The sequence below is a fragment of the Berghia stephanieae genome, chromosome 1, assembly GCF_034508935.2.
Source record: "Berghia stephanieae isolate SIO BIC M18660-M18661 chromosome 1, UCSD_Bste_1.3, whole genome shotgun sequence".
Classification (NCBI taxonomy): Eukaryota; Metazoa; Mollusca; class Gastropoda; order Nudibranchia; family Aeolidiidae; genus Berghia; species Berghia stephanieae.
The window spans coordinates 97596892-97613843 of record NC_088360.1 but is presented as its reverse complement, the minus strand read 5'-3'; the positions used below and the strand labels follow the sequence as shown (position 1 = coordinate 97613843).

Genomic DNA, 16952 nt, shown 5'->3' with positions numbered 1-16952 from the left:
GTGTGCACTTCAGCGAAGAAGTTCACAACGTCGCATCTGGAAGTATAACGGACCAACACACAAAACTGTGTGTAATCATGATCGTTTATAGTCTGATTAATATAGTTTAGTGAGAATTACCCATAAACGCGGATGGCAAAAACCAATAAAAAAGAGCTGAGTGACGTCAACTTCGAACTATCTATAGTCTGGTTAATACAAAAATTCAAAAAGTTCAAAAGTTTATATTTAGGCAATTGCCAATATAACTCATACTCGAATATTTCCATCAACAAATCAAGTAAATAAAATCAAGAATAAAGCAAGGCAAACAATGATGATGATGATGATAATAATAATAATAATATAATAATAATAATATAATAATAATAATAATAATAATAATAATAATAATAATAATAATAACAATAATAATAATAATAATAATAATAATAATAATAATAATAATAATAATTAATAATAGTATAATGATGATGATGATAATTATAATGGTGATAATAATAATAATGTAAATTTATCTAAAGATTTAATTAATAGATAAGTTGTATAATAGGTCGAATTATAAAATAATAATTAACTTTCAAATAATAATAATAATAATAATATAATAATAATAATAATAATAATAATAATAATAATAATAAATAATAATATAATAATAATAATAATAATAATAATGATGATAATAATAATAATAATAATAATAATAATAATAATAATAATAATAATAATAATAATAATGATAATAATAATAATAATAATAATAATGATAATAATAATAATAATAATAATAATAATAATAATAATAATATAATAATAATAATAAATAATAATAATAATAATAATAATAATAATAATAATAATAATAATAATAATAATAATAATATTTATTATAAATAAATAAATAAATAAATTTAATAAAAATATATAAAAAAACAAGAAGAAGTCCTCGTTACAACCCAAATAATTCACATTTTATGAATCAACATAAAATACGACATGACAATAATGATTTTTTATCATGTACTATGAGATTCGTTTACATAAGATTTATATAATCATGAAATATTCTTATGGATAGTTCGAAGTTGACGTCACTCAATGAACAGTGAGAGTGGGGGTGGGGGGGTGGAGAGAGAGAGAGAGAGAGAGAGAGAGAGAGAGAGAGAGAGAGAGAGAGAGAGAGAGAGAGAGAGAGAGAGAGAGAGAGAGAGAGAGAGAGAAGGAAGCACAAATTCCAAAATAGGTCAATCGTGCAGTTTGGTCACTGATGGGGGCGATGGGGGCCATCCCTTTCTTCCAAGAATTCACTTGCATTTCAATTTCAGTTTCGATTTCACATTTCACCCCCAAACTAGAGAATAACATAACGATGGCTATGGTTTAACACGCCATTGCCAGGTGTCAGGGGGACATACGACCTCCTATTTCCTGTCCTCGCTCCTAACTGCATTCTGTAGTGCTGGGTCGAGTTTGAAACGATCAAATCGAGCGGGTTTTCGATCGAGTCCTCTAAAATCGAGTCGGTTTCGGGCGGGTTTCGAGTCAGTGACGTCATCGAGCAGTGATTCGTTTGAAAAAAAAAAACACGAGCATCTCGGTTGCCACAGGAAACTTCACAGTCCCCTCCCTCTCTTATGTCTGTGGCTGGCTTGACTGCAGCTGGTTATGATGGGGGCTGCCAGATGGCCAAGTTCAAAATTGGTTACTAAGAAATGTTTTTCTATTATTATTCATTTTTTTAAAAAATCTTTTATTTTTAAAAAAATGAAAAGATAAGTTTTATCCAACTGTAGTCGATTGTTTTAGTAATTAAAATCAATGAGTTTTTCAAGGGAGTCAGGATGATTGTGGTGTTTGATAATGTGAGGTTCTATTTGACTATTTGGCCAAGAAAAAATCTGGCTGTTTGGAAGCCTTGATTTTATTTATTTTAATTAATTTTTTTAATGATCGTTCGTCGCATCACACGCACACACACACCACACACACACACACACCACACACACACACACGCCATCAAAACTGCATCATTGTTGATTTGGTGAAGGGGTGGCACGTCAACACCCCCCCCCCCCCCCCCCCCCCCCCCCTAATCAGAGAAGGAATACAGCGATATTCACCTTGACATATTTCATATTTATGTCGCGCCAAAAGTTGTCGGGTGTAACCTACATGACCGCCCCACCTCACATTTGTCACTGGTCGTCATCGAGGCGCGCGCTTTCTTGCTTTGTCGGTTACCTTTCATCACACATGTTCAAATCTTTATCTTATAGCCTATTTACTACTGCTATTAATTTTATTTAAACAGGTGATATTACGGTTGTTGCCTTTCCTGCTCTCGGCTTAGTTAGGTTGCTTTAAATTTGGGCAGGAATATGAATATTTAACATTGTTACTTCCTGTTTAGTTTTTCTTTGTGTATGTATGTGTGTGTGTGTGTGTGTGTGTTTGTGTGTGTGTGTGTGTGTGTGTGTGTTGTTGTTGTTGTGGCTGTTGTTGTTTTGTTGAGTTTTGGGGTTTTTTTTTTGTTTTATTTTGTTTTTGTTTTTTTTTGTTTTTTTTTTTTTTTTTGGGGGGGGGGGGGGGTGCTTTTCTGACATCCAAACACCAAACCCGAGACTATTTATTTATTTACATTTAGTTACTTTGTTTTGGTTTCTTTTTTTCTCTCTTTATTTTGTTGTGTTTGTTTTTTTTTATTTGTTTTTTTATTTTTTTTGTTTTTTTTTTGTTTGTTTTTGTTTCCTTTTTTTGGGAATGGGAAGAAGGGGTAGTTTTATCCTTAGTCTTTTTAAAAATTGTATGGGATTACCTAACTTGGAACGCACAATAGGGATCGGCGTCGTTTCTGAGTTCAGTCAATTTTTTTTTCCTTTTTTTTATTGCTCAGTCCATTAAAGTGGAAGTAGGTATGTAGCTGGGTGGACGCTATTTTAGATCAACGGAAAGCACTTTTCGATTTACTAGCATCCTATTAAAAGTTTGGGGTCCCAATAGCTCAGTAGGTAGTGCACTCGCTTAACATGCAAGGGAACCGAGCTCGATTCCGGGTGAAGTAGATACATATATTCTGACCCCTTGTCTTCCTAGTAGTGATTGGGAAGCAAAGTCTGTTAGATCTGGCGGAAAGTTCCTTGCGATAGACGAATGGGCAATTGCTTTCGTAAGTTTTCCGATATGGAAACCGGACTGAACTCCGGCTTCATCGGGCCCAATAGCTCTGAAGAAGTACTTTTAAAAGAAAGATTAAAAGCATGCGATCCTTAATGTTGTGATTATTAGTTGTTCTGTGGCTCAGCGGTAAGGTGTCTCTTCTTGTCATAAATCAAGCGATGTTAAGCGTTGTAAGTGGTCGAGTGGGTGACAGTGATCCTGGAAAATTCTGATCCCGAAGTTAAGTCCTTGTGTAAGGCACTTACCACACATTACTTTACTCGACTCAGGTGTGAATGTATAACTATCTATAAGCAGTGACGGATACTATTAAGAGTTTTAGTACAAAAAAGACCCGAAACAGGCGACTGGTACTTTATGAAATGGATGTAGGTTTGTATGGCGTGCTAGGGGGAAAATTGAATTATTATGAAGTTCATTGATCCGTGGAAATGAGCTTTGAATTCATACACCTGCTTGACCACTCCGATTCCAATATAAACGACTGATTAATGTTCCCATATTATAAACTAGAGTTAGCTGAAAATACTTTCTCTGTCGGGTCCCCAAAAGTATGGAATAAATCAGACAAAGAAATCAAAGACGCTCCAGAGCTTTAATAATTTTAGGATTCTTTTGAAACTATTCCTTTTCAGATAAGTTAGCAATAATATTTGTTTTGTTTTTTCTTCCTAGGTATGGTCTTTTAGGAGCAATTTGTGAATTCTGCGAGCTGTTTTGATTGATGATTACATTAACATGTGTTGATATTTATTTTATTTATTATAATTAAGGTGATGATGATGCTGGGCTGCTGCACCTGCTGATAATGATGGTGAAGAGTAATAAATTATAAAAATAATAATAAATACAATTCCCGTTATTCATCCCATAGGGGAGGTTTTTCTCTACGGTCTATTCTAAGGGAAGACTGGAATAACCCAGGCGTCAGCCACAGTGCAGCGCCGCAAATTGAGCTAGGACGAGGTGACTTGCTCAAGGCCACACAGTGCAGCGGCGGGTGATCGAACTCGGTACCTTTGGGGTGCGAACCAAAGACCGAACCGCTGAGCCACGCTGCCCCTAATGATGATGATGATGATGATGATGATGATGATGATGATGATGATGATGATGATGATGGGAACTAACAAATTACACAGGCATCTAACATTGAAACATTCCATATTCAAAGCTAACGTTTTACTTTATTGTAGGGTAGTGTTCATTGATAGATGGATGCGTGTGTGTCATAGAAATAGCCATAGTGTCTGTCTGTGTGTGTGTGTATGTGTGTGTGTGTGTGTGTGTGATATTCAACCTTTAGTAGGTTTAATGAAGTCTTGTGACACACGCGTGATACACCTACACGAATTTCCCTGCCACCCAGACACACTAACATCTGACAAGGAGTGAGGGCTGTGGAAGAACCATAGACTACCGTGTGCAAACGTTAGCGATTGGTATCGGATGGCAAACTGTGATCGTTTGAAATGATTCGAAACACTCGTTACTCGTTACCCCTCAACTCGCTCGGATCGTGATCGTCTCAAGTCTCAAGATCGTCTCAAGCTCGTCTCAAGTCTCAAGATCGTCTCAAGCTCGTCTCTACTCGTCAACTCGAATGAACGTTTTTTCAACTCGCTCTTCCGGAATTGAGATCGGACGGTGAATCGTGGCTTCGCGCTCGAATGTCGATCGAGTAAAAGCGATCGAATAACCCAACACTAGCATTCTGTGAGTCATCATAATATTATTAAACTGGCGTGTTGCGTTGTATACTGTGCATTTAAGAGGAAAGAATCGTAATTTATAATCAATATTAATTAGCATTGGGGCAGACCGACTGAGGATCGCAGAAAACTTTGATTTTTGTATCGGAAACTCCTCTCTAAAGGTTAGTTCCATATTTTATATTGTAAATTATGGGAGGCCTTCCGAAAGCTCCTACATCCCCTGTATTCTTTGGGATTTTAAAAATAAATATCTAGTAGGGGGTTTGGGAGGCGGAAACTTTTTTTTTAAGTCTCCCCCCCCCCCCTCCCAAACCCCCAACTAGAACATTATTTTTAAAAAGTCTCCCACCCCCCCCCCCTCCCAAACCCCCTATTAGAACATTATAAAAAAACAAAGAATACTGGGAATTTAGGAGATTTCGGAAGGCCTCCCTAAATTATAAAATGTTCGGATTTATTAAAAACGTTAACATGTGCCATGTGATAATATTAGGTAGAAAATTTACTCGCTCGCCGATTCATAACGTCGATCAGAAACTTACTGCTATAGATAAAATGAAGTTGACGTCACTCTGGTCTTTGTTATTGTTTTTTGCCATCCACGTTTATGAGTAATACTCACTAAACGGTATTATCCACACTATAAAAGTTCATGGTTACACATAGGTTTGTGTGTTGGTCCGTAATACTTCCGGATGGTAATGTTATGAACTTCTTAGCCAAGTGCATACTATCTATTGACGCTATAAATATCGGTAAAACACTCATCCGCCAGTCGGATATAACGTACTATATTATAGATAGTATGCGCTTGGTTAAGAAGCTCATAACGGAAGTATAACGGACCAACACACAAAACTGTGTGTATCCATGAACTCTTATAGTCGGGTTAAAACAGTTCAGTGAGCATAACTCATAAACGCGGATGGCAAAAAAAAAATAACAAAGACCTGAGTGACGTCATCTTCGAACTATCTATACAAAACTGCGTGTTTATAGTCTGGAATAATTTAGTGAGAACTCATTAAAATGGCTGTCTAAAACGACAACAAAGCTGAGTTACGTGAATTTTGTTCCTTCGATAAGATGTTCTTCACACCTTATGGCTTCAGACAGACTGCTTTCGCGGTTCATAAACTTCACACCGAAACTTCAAGAATTGTACGGAAAAAATATATAGATAGTAAGCGCTTGGGTTAGAAGCTCACAACATTGCCATCCTGGAGTATAACGGACCAATACACAAAACTATGTGTAACCTTAAATGTTTATAGATAGTATGCGCTTGGCTAAGGAGCTCATAACATTGCCGTCCGGAAGTATAACGGATCAACACACAAAACTGTGTGTAACCATGAACGTTTATAGTCAGGTTAATACAGTTCAGTGAGCATTACTCATAAACGCGGATGGCAAAAAACATCAACAAAGACCTGAGTGACGTCATCTTCGAACTATCTATAGTCTGGTTAATACAGTTTAGTGAGAATTACTCATAAACGCGGACGGAATATGTTGGAATAGCCCGGAAAGCAGAAACAGCCTCTTTCGCTTTATTATTTTCATTTGAAAAATCAGTTGTTCTGCTGAACATCAGTCCATGTCTGATCTTGTTGTGATTAATACCTAGTTTGTTTGTTGTTTGTTTTTTGTTTTTGTTGGGTTAGTTGTTTTTTTTTTTTTTTTTTTTTTTTTTTTTTTGGGGGGGGGGGGTTGGGTTGTTCTTTGTTTGTTTTTTTTCAAGATCGCAAGATTTAGGTCTAACTAATCATTAAGTGATTGTAAATTTTTGTGCACTTAAAAAAGAATCTCGGTAATATTCAAATATCATCAGCAGTATCGTATGTGTGTGCATCTTTGTTCTTGTGCGGGTTTCTCGTCGTGGTACATGATTTTCTTGCTTCATTCTGAGTTTTGTTAAATGACGTTCGAGCACTGCTTATGATCAAAACAAAGACAATACACATTTGAAAGTGAAATCGAAACTGGTATAGGTATAACGGACCAACACACAAACTCTGTGTAACCATGAACGTTTATAGTCAGGTTAATACTGTTTAGTGAGAACAACTCACAAACGCGGATGGCAAAAACATAACAAAGGCCTGAGTGACGTCATCTTCGAACTATCTATAGATAGAATGCGCTTGGCCAAGGAGTTCACAACATTGCCATCCGGAAGTATAACGGACCAACACACAAACTCTGTGTAACCATGAACTTTTATAGTCTGGTTAATACAGTTTAGTGAGAACAACTCACAAACACGGATGGCAAAAACAATAACAAAGGCCTGAGTGACGTCATCTGCATACTATCTATAGATAGAATGCGCTTGGCCAAGGAGTTCACAACATTGCCATCCGGAAGTATAACGGACCAACACACAAACTCTGTGTAACCATGAACTTTTATAGTCTGGTTAATACAGTTTAGTGAGAACAACTCACAAACGCGGATGGCAAAAACAATAACAAAGGCCTGAGTGACGTCATCTGCATACTATCTATAGATAGAACGGAGTTTACATCACGCAGATCTTTGTTATTATTTTTTTGCCATCCATGTTTATTAGTAATTCTCACTAAACTGTATTAACCAGACTCAACGTTCAAGGTTACACATAGTTTTGTGTGTTAGTCCATAATATTTACGGATGGCAATGTTGTGAGTTTCGTAGCCAAGCGCATAGCATCTATACCCTTTGTAAGCAGGAGAAATACTCATTCTAACCAGGGGCGGTTGCTGGCTGTTTATTTAAGGCGGCATGGATCGAAAACACATTCTCTCACCCTACCCCAGTGTAAAATGAGTACCTGGCCGGAAACAGTGTTGTCTATGTTGGAGAAAAATGTTATCACGCCCAGCAGACATCATGCCTCATCTTTCATGTTGCTATTGGCTTATGAGCCCTTTTTAAGTGTCATGAGCATAGTCAGTGGATATTGCGCAATATCAATGTTCTAGTGTATTTATTGTTTTTAAAATGTGTATATTATTGTGTGTAAAGGGGTGGGGGGGGGGGGGGCAATTTTGCTTTGAATTTTTTAAAGGTGTACAAGTAACTGGTATTTACGATGGGCATGTGAAAGATGTCCATTTGTCGACCTTCCTCTAAAGAAAAAAAAATTATATACAACCCAATCACTGAAGTCTATGGATCCTTTCATAGCATCGGTATGAATTGTGATACACGTCTGTGCATTGAGATTTATTTGTGAATATCATTTTTTTTAAAGAGTAACATGACGACAGCAATAAGACTGTCATAGAAAATTCCTTTGAATATCAACTATGATAACAGTCAAAACTTAATAGAAGGAATAGAAATGCGCTACTACTACTTATCTACTCCAAAGACAATACATTTACATAACTACAAGTTGAACTGCTGTGTGTCGGGTTAAGACTGGGATTCTTATTTATAGCATGATGGGGCTCTACTCGGTGAATGATTTGTGTAATATTCTTTATTGATAATCAATATCCATTTAAGCAAAACGAATGTCATTAAAAATTTATAATTGTAATTTTCTTCCACCGTATGTTTTGATTACAACAAACCTATTCTTCCAATGATAAAACTGATATGGTTTTGATTTCTCCCAAGTCAGGCCTCAAGGTGTGCAACACTAAATTTGCCGGCTTGACCTAATTATTTTGGCAGTAAAGAATATCAGTTGTTTGTGGGGGGAGGTGGATAACCGTAGTTTTAAAACAGAAGAAAACAGTCTTTTACATAAAATAGTAAGACAGTCATTTGACTTAGTGTTGGGTTATTTGATCGCTTTTACTCGATCGACGACCGAGCGCCAAGCCACGAGTCAGTGCTCGATCTCAATGCTGGAAGAGCGAGTTAGTAAAACGATCACTCGATCGTAAAACGATCAGGCGGGTTGTGAGCTTGAGACGATCTTGACACGTGAGACGAGCTTGAGACGATCAGGATTCGAGCGAGCGGAGGGGTAACGAGTGTTTCGAATCATTTCAAATTCAAACGATCACAGTTTGCCATCCGATACCAATCGCCAATGTTTGCACACGGTAGTCTGTGGTTCTTCCACAGCCCTCACTCCTTGTCAGATGTTAGTGTGTCTGGGTGGCAGTGGCAGGGAAATTCGTATAGGTGTATTACGCGTGTGTGACAAGACTTCATTAAACCTACTAAAGTTTGACTATCACACACACACACACACACATACACACACACACACACACACACACACACACACACTAAGGCTATTTCTATGACACACACGCATCCCTCTATCAATGAACACTCCTACAGTAGTGCGGCTATGTGGTCTAGTCATGACGTAACTATAGGTAGTACTCTAGTCGACCATGGGTCTCGTGCATTATAATGGTCTAGTGGTATGACACCCGCTTTGGGATCGGAAAGTCCTGGGTTCAAGCCTCGCGCTCGGTGCATAGTTGAGTCTTTGGACAAGGCTCTTTACTCACATTCTCTCACCGTACTCAGGTGTAAAATGAGTACCTGGCCGTTAACAGCGTTGTCTTTGTCTGAAAAATTGTAATATCGCCTAACAGGCGGCATGTCCCGTCCTTCATATTAAATGTTGCTGTTGACCGGGGACCCCTTTACAAAGCGCTTTGATCACATTTAGTGGATATTGTAAAGCTCAATTTTTTAAAGTAAAACATTAGCTTTGAATATGGAATGTTTCAATTTTAGATGCCTGTGTATTCTTTGTTAGTTCCCATCATCATCATCATCATCATCATCATCATCATCATCATCATCATCATCATCATCATCATCAGGGGCAGCGGTACGGTCTTTGGTTGGCACCCGAAAGGTACCGAGTTCGATCACCCGCCGCTGAGTGGTCTTGAGCAAGTCACCTTGCCCTAACTAAATTTGCGGCGCTGCACTGCGGCTATCGCTTGGGTTATTCCAGTCTTCCTTAGAATAGACCCGAAAGACGAATCTCCCCTATGGGATGAATAAAGGGAATTATGTTTAATTTATTTATCATCACCATCATATCAGCGGGATCATCATCATCACCACCACCACCACCACCACCCTAATAATAATGGATAAAATAAATATCAACACATTTCAATGTAATAATCAATCTAAAATCAATCAGTGCTCCTAAAAGACCCTTTGATTTCTTTGTCTAATTCGTTCCATACTTTTGGAGTCCCGACAAAGAAAGATTTTCAGCTAACTATAGTTTATATATGGGAATATTAATCAGTCGTTTATATTGGAATCGGAGTTGTCTAGCAGGTGTATTAGTTCAAAGCGCATTTCCAAGGATTTACCATGCTCAATGAACTTCACAATATTTAATTTAATTTATTCCTCCGGCACGCCATATCGACCATACATCCATTTCGTACAGTAGGTACCGATCGCTGTTTGGAGTCTTTTTGTATTAAAGCTCTTTACAATACCCGTCATTGCTTATAAGATAAGAATACATTCACACCTGAGTCAAGTGCAAGACACACGGACTTAACGTCTGGATCACAATTTTTAACAATCACTGTCACTCATCCGGCCATTGACAAGGCTTGATTTTGTGACAAGAGACACCGTACCACTGAGCGACCGAACAAATAATCACCATCTGCGCCATCGTCATCATCATCATCATTATCATCATCCTCATCACAGCCGTAACAGCCAGCAAAACCACAATCATCATCTTCGGGTCCGGTCTATCCGTGTGGGGGGTGGGGGTGGAACCTGCTAAAGTATTTCATTTTTTAAACAGAAACACGAGAATCATCATCATCATCATCATCATCATCGTCATCCATTGTCGTCGGCATCGTTATCATCGTGTCCGGGCAATCCGTGGGTGTCTGGGTGTGGAACCTGCTAAATATTATTATTATCTACCTACCTAATAAAAACACACCATCCTTGTTCATTTATTTTTCAAATAATGAAATGAAAGGCACGACCTTTCCCGCACACACAAGAGGCGATGACGACCAGTGACTAGTGTTGGGTTATTTGATCGCTTTTACTCGATCGACGACCGAGCGCCAAGCCACGAGTCAGTGCTCGATCTCAATGCCGGAAGAGCGAGTTAGTAAAACGATCACTCGATCGTAAAACGATCAAGCGGGTTGTGAGCTTGAGACGATCTTGACACGTGAGACGAGCTTGAGACGATCAGGATTCGAGCGAGCGGAGGGGTAACGAGTGTTTCGAATCATTTCAAATTCAAACGATCACAGTTTGCCATCCGATACCAATCGCCAATGTTTGCACACGGTAGTCTGTGGTTCTTCCACAGCCCTCACTCCTTGTCAGATGTTAGTGTGTCTGGGTGGCAGTGGCAGGGAAATTCGTATAGGTGTATACGCGTGTGTGACAAGACTTCATTAAACCTACTAAAGTTTGACTATCACACACACACACACACACATACACACACACACACACACACTAAGGCTATTTCTATGACACACACGCATCCCTCTATCAATGAACACTCCTACAGTAGTGCGGCTATGTGGTCTAGTCATGACGTAACTATAGGTAGTACTCTAGTCGACCATGGCTCTCGTGCATTATAATGGTCTAGTGGTATGACACCCGCTTTGGGATCGGAAAGTCCTGGGTTCGAGCCTCGCGCTCGGTGCATAGTTGAGTCTTTGGACAAGGCTCTTTACTCACATTCTCTCACCGTACTCAGGTGTAAAATGAGTACCTGGCCGTTAACAGCGTTGTCTTTGTCTGAAAAATTGTAATATCGCCTAACAGGCGGCATGTCCCGTCCTACATATTAAATGTTGCTGTTGACCGGGGACCCCTTTACAAAGCGCTTTGATCACATTTAGTGGATATTGTAAAGCTCAATTTTTTAAAGTAAAACATTAGCTTTGAATATGGAATGTTTCAATTTTAGATGCCTGTGTATTCGTTGTTAGTTCCATCATCATCATCATCATCATCATCATCATCATCATCATCATCATCATCATCATCATCATCATCATCATCATCAGGGGCAGCGGTACGGTCTTTGGTTGGCACCCGAAAGGTACCGAGTTCGATCACCCGCCGCTGAGTGGTCTTGAGCAAGTCACCTTGCCCTAACTAAATTTGCGGCGCTGCACTGCGGCTATCGCTTGGGTTATTCCAGTCTTCCCTTAGAATAGACCCGAAAGACGAATCTCCCCTATGGGATGAATAAAGGGAATTATGTTTAATTTATTTATCATCACCATCATATCAGCGGGATCATCATCATCACCACCACCACCACCACCCTAATAATAATGGATAAAATAAATATCAACACATTTCAATGTAATAATCAATCTAAAATCAATCAGTGCTCCTAAAAGACCCTTTGATTTCTTTGTCTAATTCGTTCCATACTTTTGGAGTCCCGACAAAGAAAGATTTTCAGCTAACTATAGTTTATATATGGGAATATTAATCAGTCGTTTATATTGGAATCGGAGTTGTCTAGCAGGTGTATTAGTTCAAAGCGCATTTCCAAGGATTTACCATGCTCAATGAACTTCACAATATTTTATTTAATTTATTCCTCCGGCACGCCATATCGACCATACATCCATTTCGTACAGTAGGTACCGATCGCTGTTTGGAGTCTTTTTGTATTAAAGCTCTTTACAATACCCGTCATTGCTTATAAGATAAGAATACATTCACACCTGAGTCAAGTGCCTGACACACGGACTTAACGTCTGGATCACAATTTTCAACAATCACTGTCACTCATCCGGCCATTGACAAGGCTTGATTTTGTGACAAGAGACACCGTACCACTGAGCGACCGAACAAATAATCACCATCTGCGCCATCGTCATCATCATCATCATCATCATTATCATCATCCTCATCACAGCCGTAACAGCCAGCAAAACCACACCCAGCCTCTGCGGGTCCGTTCTACCCGTGTGGGGGGGTGGGGGTGGAACCTGCTAAAGTATTTCATTTTTTAAACAGAAACACGATAATCATCATCATCATCATCATCATCGTCATCCATTGTCGTCGGCATCGTTATCATCGTGTCCGGGCAATCCGTGTGTGTCTGGGTGTGGAACCTGCTAAATATTATTATTATCTACCTACCTAATAAAAACACACCATTCTTGTTCATTTATTTTTCAAATAATGAAATGAAAGGCACGACCTTTCCCGCACACACAAGAGGCGATGACGACCAGTGACAAATTATGGGAGGTGGGGGCGGCCGACAACTTTTGGCGCGACATAAATATGAAATGTTAAGGTGACAGCGGGATGATGGTGGTGGGAGGGGGGGGGGTCTCAACCCTTCACCATCAACAACTGTTTGATGGCGTGTGTGTGTGTGTGTGTGTGTGTGTGTGTGTGTGTATGTGTGTGTAATGCGACGAACGATCATAATCAAGGCTGCCAGACAGCCAGATTTCTTCTTGCCCAAGTAGTCAAATAGACCCCAAATAGCCAAACACCACAAGCATTCTGACTCCCTTGAAAAACTCATTTGTTTTGATTAACAAAACAATCGACTACAGTTGGATAAACTTATCTTTTCATTTTTTTTAAATAAAAGATTTTTTTTTAAATGAATAATAATAGAAAAGCGTTTCTTAGTAACCAATTTTGAACTTGGCATCTGGCAGCCCCCATCATAACCAGCTGCAGTCAAGCCAGCCACAGACATAAGAGAGGGAGGGGTATGTGAAGTTTCCTGTGGCAAACGAGTTACTCGTGTTTTGTTTTTTTTCAAACGAATCACTGCTCGATGACGTCACTGACTCGAAACCCGCCCGAAACCGACTCGATTTTAGAGGACTCGATCGAAAACCCGCTCGATTTGATCGTTTCAAACTCGACCCAGCACTAAGTTGACTGTTCGCTCATAGGGAGCCCCCATACCCCACCCTAACCTCATTGTCGCACGTCATCTCGCTTCTCGTTGGCAACAAGAAAAAGAGAGTCGTCTGCGTTGACGCACAACCTTCGTACAGTAGGTAGGTTACATGTCACGGCGAGAGGAGATATGCGCGAGTGTTAACGAAAAGCAGCATATTATGCTAAAATTTATTGTGAAAACAGTATCTGCTAAATTTGGAAAATAAAGGGCGGCACAAAACAACTTCGCTCTATAGATAGTTCGAAGATGACGTCACTCAGGTCTTTGTTATTGTTTTTTGCCATCCGCGTTGATGAGTAATGCTCACTGAACTGTATTAACCTGACTATAGATAGTATGCAGATGACGTCACTCAGGCCTTTGTTATTGTTTTTGCCATCCGTGTTTGTGAGTTGTTCTCACTAAACTGTATCAACCAGACTATAAAAGTACATGGTTACACAGTGTTTGTGTGTTGGTCCGTTATACTTCCGGATGGCAATGTTGTGAACTCCTTGGCCAAGCGCATTCTATCTATAGATAGTATGCAGATGACGTCACTCAGGCCTTTGTTATTGTTTTTGCCATCCGCGTTTGTGAGTTGTTCTCACTAAACTGTATTAACCAGACTATAAAAGCTCATGGTTACACAGAGTTTGTGTGTTGGTCCGTTTAACTTCCGGATGGCAATGTTGTGAACTCCTTGGCCAAGCGCATTCTATCGAGATAGTTCGAAGATGACGTCACTCAGGCCTTTGTTATTGTTTTTGCCATCCGCGTTTGTGAGTTGTTCTCACTAAACAGTATTAACCTGACTATAAACGTTCATGATTACACAGAGTTTGTGTGTTGGTCCGTTATACTTCCGGATGGCAATGTTGTTAACTCCTTGGCCAAGCGCATTCTATCTATAAACGTTCATGGATACACACAGTTTTGTGTGTTGGTCCGTTATACTTCCGGATGGCAATGTTATGAGCTTCTTAGCCAAGCGCATACTATCTATCGACCGACCGCCAGACGTGTCTTCTCTCAGGCACAGGACCGCATCGCTCGCTCACTGTTAGGTATGTATTCACGGGTCTCACGACGCCCCCTTTTTCCGCCACCTTGAATACCCCGGAATAACGACACCCCTGGTGCTTTTTCCAGTCCCGGGGCGAGTTTTGTTTTGTTTTGTTTTGTTTTTTTTTTTTTGTTGTTGTTTTTTTTTTTTTTTTTTTTGCACCCGTTTGGGAACAGGCCAGTTTTAAAAATGGGTCAGGGAGGTTCCTCCATGTCTACCGTCTCAAGAACGCACGCTGATTCGTGGAGAAAAATAATCACGTGACAGTACTATTTTTACGTGTCGTTTTGACAACGAAGCGGAGAGAGAGAGAGAGAGAGAGAGAGAGAGAGAGAGAGAGAGAGATGTTGTCTGGTGAATAATTAAACTATCAACTGTGAGCGTGAATTGTTTTCAGATGTAAACATGCAACAACACTGATTGTATTCTGTGTTGTTAGTCAAGCAGTGGACTTTAAATGATTATGTTAAATTTCTGATAATTTACAAAGCGTTGTTGTCATTTAAAATAATACAATAATATTAAAATTTCGTTTGGTGTTTTAACTAATCAAATAATATGAGTTTCACATAATATTACATCTTCCTTCCAAAGTAAGTTATAACGTCTGTATATTTAAAAAGCTCAATAGAATATTTGGGGGCCCCGATCGCTCAGTTGATAGAGCACTCTTTATACACAAAGGCCAGAGATCGATCCCGGGTGCAGTCGAGCTTTTATTTCTCTGAATTCCCTGTCTACTCAGCAGTGAATGGGTAGCTGGGTTTGTTAGATCTGGCGAAAAGTACTTTGGGATAGACTAGCGTCCTATCCAAAGGTAGACATATTTAAAAAAAATAAAAATCAAAAAATAAATTGAGCTTTTATATACCGCAATATCCACTAAATGTGCTCAAAGTGCTTTACAATGGGTCCCTGACTAATAGCAACAAGTAACATGTAGAACGAGACATGACGCCTGTTAGGCGATGTTACAATTTTTTTCCGACAGAGACAACACTGTTGACGACCAGGTACTCATTTTACACCTGATTAAGGTGATAGGATGCGAGTAAAGAGTCTTTCAAGGACTCAACTAGGCGCAGAGCGAGGCTCGAACCCAGGACATTCCGATCCGAAAGCGAGTGTCATAACACAAGACCACATAGCCGCACAAAAATAGAAAAAAGGAAGGGAGACGAAAAAAAAAACTAATCAAAACAAACTCTTCCCATACTTTTGGTCCAGCATGCCACAGACACAAAATATTAACAATCCCTTCTCCACAACACTAACATTGACCTGACCCGCTCCATCAATCTTCGCAGACACACACACACGCGCACACACGCACACACACTCATATACACACACACACACACATGCTTATGGATAGTGCTATAGCACTATTTTCATGTTTTGAGGTAATAAGCCTTCTCCGCTCTCACTTACATTTAGCGGTTCAACAGCCATCTACTGCAAGCACGATCCCATCGTTTGACGGTCCCTACGATGCCTTGTGATTGGCCCATGTCGAAAAAGAACCGGTTCTTTGTCGGTCCCAACGACGCCTTGTGAATGGCCAAGGTCGAAAAAGAACCGGTTCTTCGAACCGGAACCGGTTCTTGCTGTTACCATTTCCCAGGGACCGTAGAACCGGCTGTCTTAAACATGCTTGGGACCTTGGGACCGCTTCGGACTGGTCGCCGGTCCAACGAGTCCGTTTTTTTTTGTTTTTTTTTGCTACGGATAGGCGACGGGTTAGGCACGGGTTGGGCACGGACCGTCAACATGCTGACAACGAGCTAACTCTGTTTGGACCATAAGCCGACCACCATTGTTGGTGATCGCTTAGAGCAAGTTACTATGCGTGGTTAAGAGGGAGTGACGTCAGAATTTCGAGCCCCATTGTTTTCTGTTGAAAAGGGAATTTCTTACAGGTTTGTTGAGAACCAATCTGTGGTTACTATGCGTTGTTTTTAGGAACTGACAACAGACTTCCCTTTTTGTTGGATTGGGAACACAGAGGGAGAACCAGGATCATGTTGCACATACATTGAAATATTTGCTACTTGACGCCACTGATTTTGAAATCATGACCGTTTTGAGTCATGACATTGTTCTGTAAAAGTTGAAATCAATAGCCGC

General features: G+C 39.6%; 1 protein-coding gene across 2 annotated transcripts in view; it reads left to right on the top strand.

Moving 5' to 3' along the window:
* Window positions 1–1356: 1356 nt before the first annotated feature.
* The window catches only part of LOC144962495 (uncharacterized), a 26994-nt gene continuing 11398 nt past the window's right edge, over window positions 1357–16952 (top strand). The window contains exons 1-2 of one of the 2 annotated variants that reach the window (XM_078895486.1): window positions 1357–1456; window positions 4891–5056. The gene's annotated coding sequence lies outside the window, so the exon portion shown is untranslated. The remainder of the gene's footprint in view (window positions 1457–4890; window positions 5057–16952) is intronic. The other variant, XM_078895487.1, reaches the window with a different exon arrangement.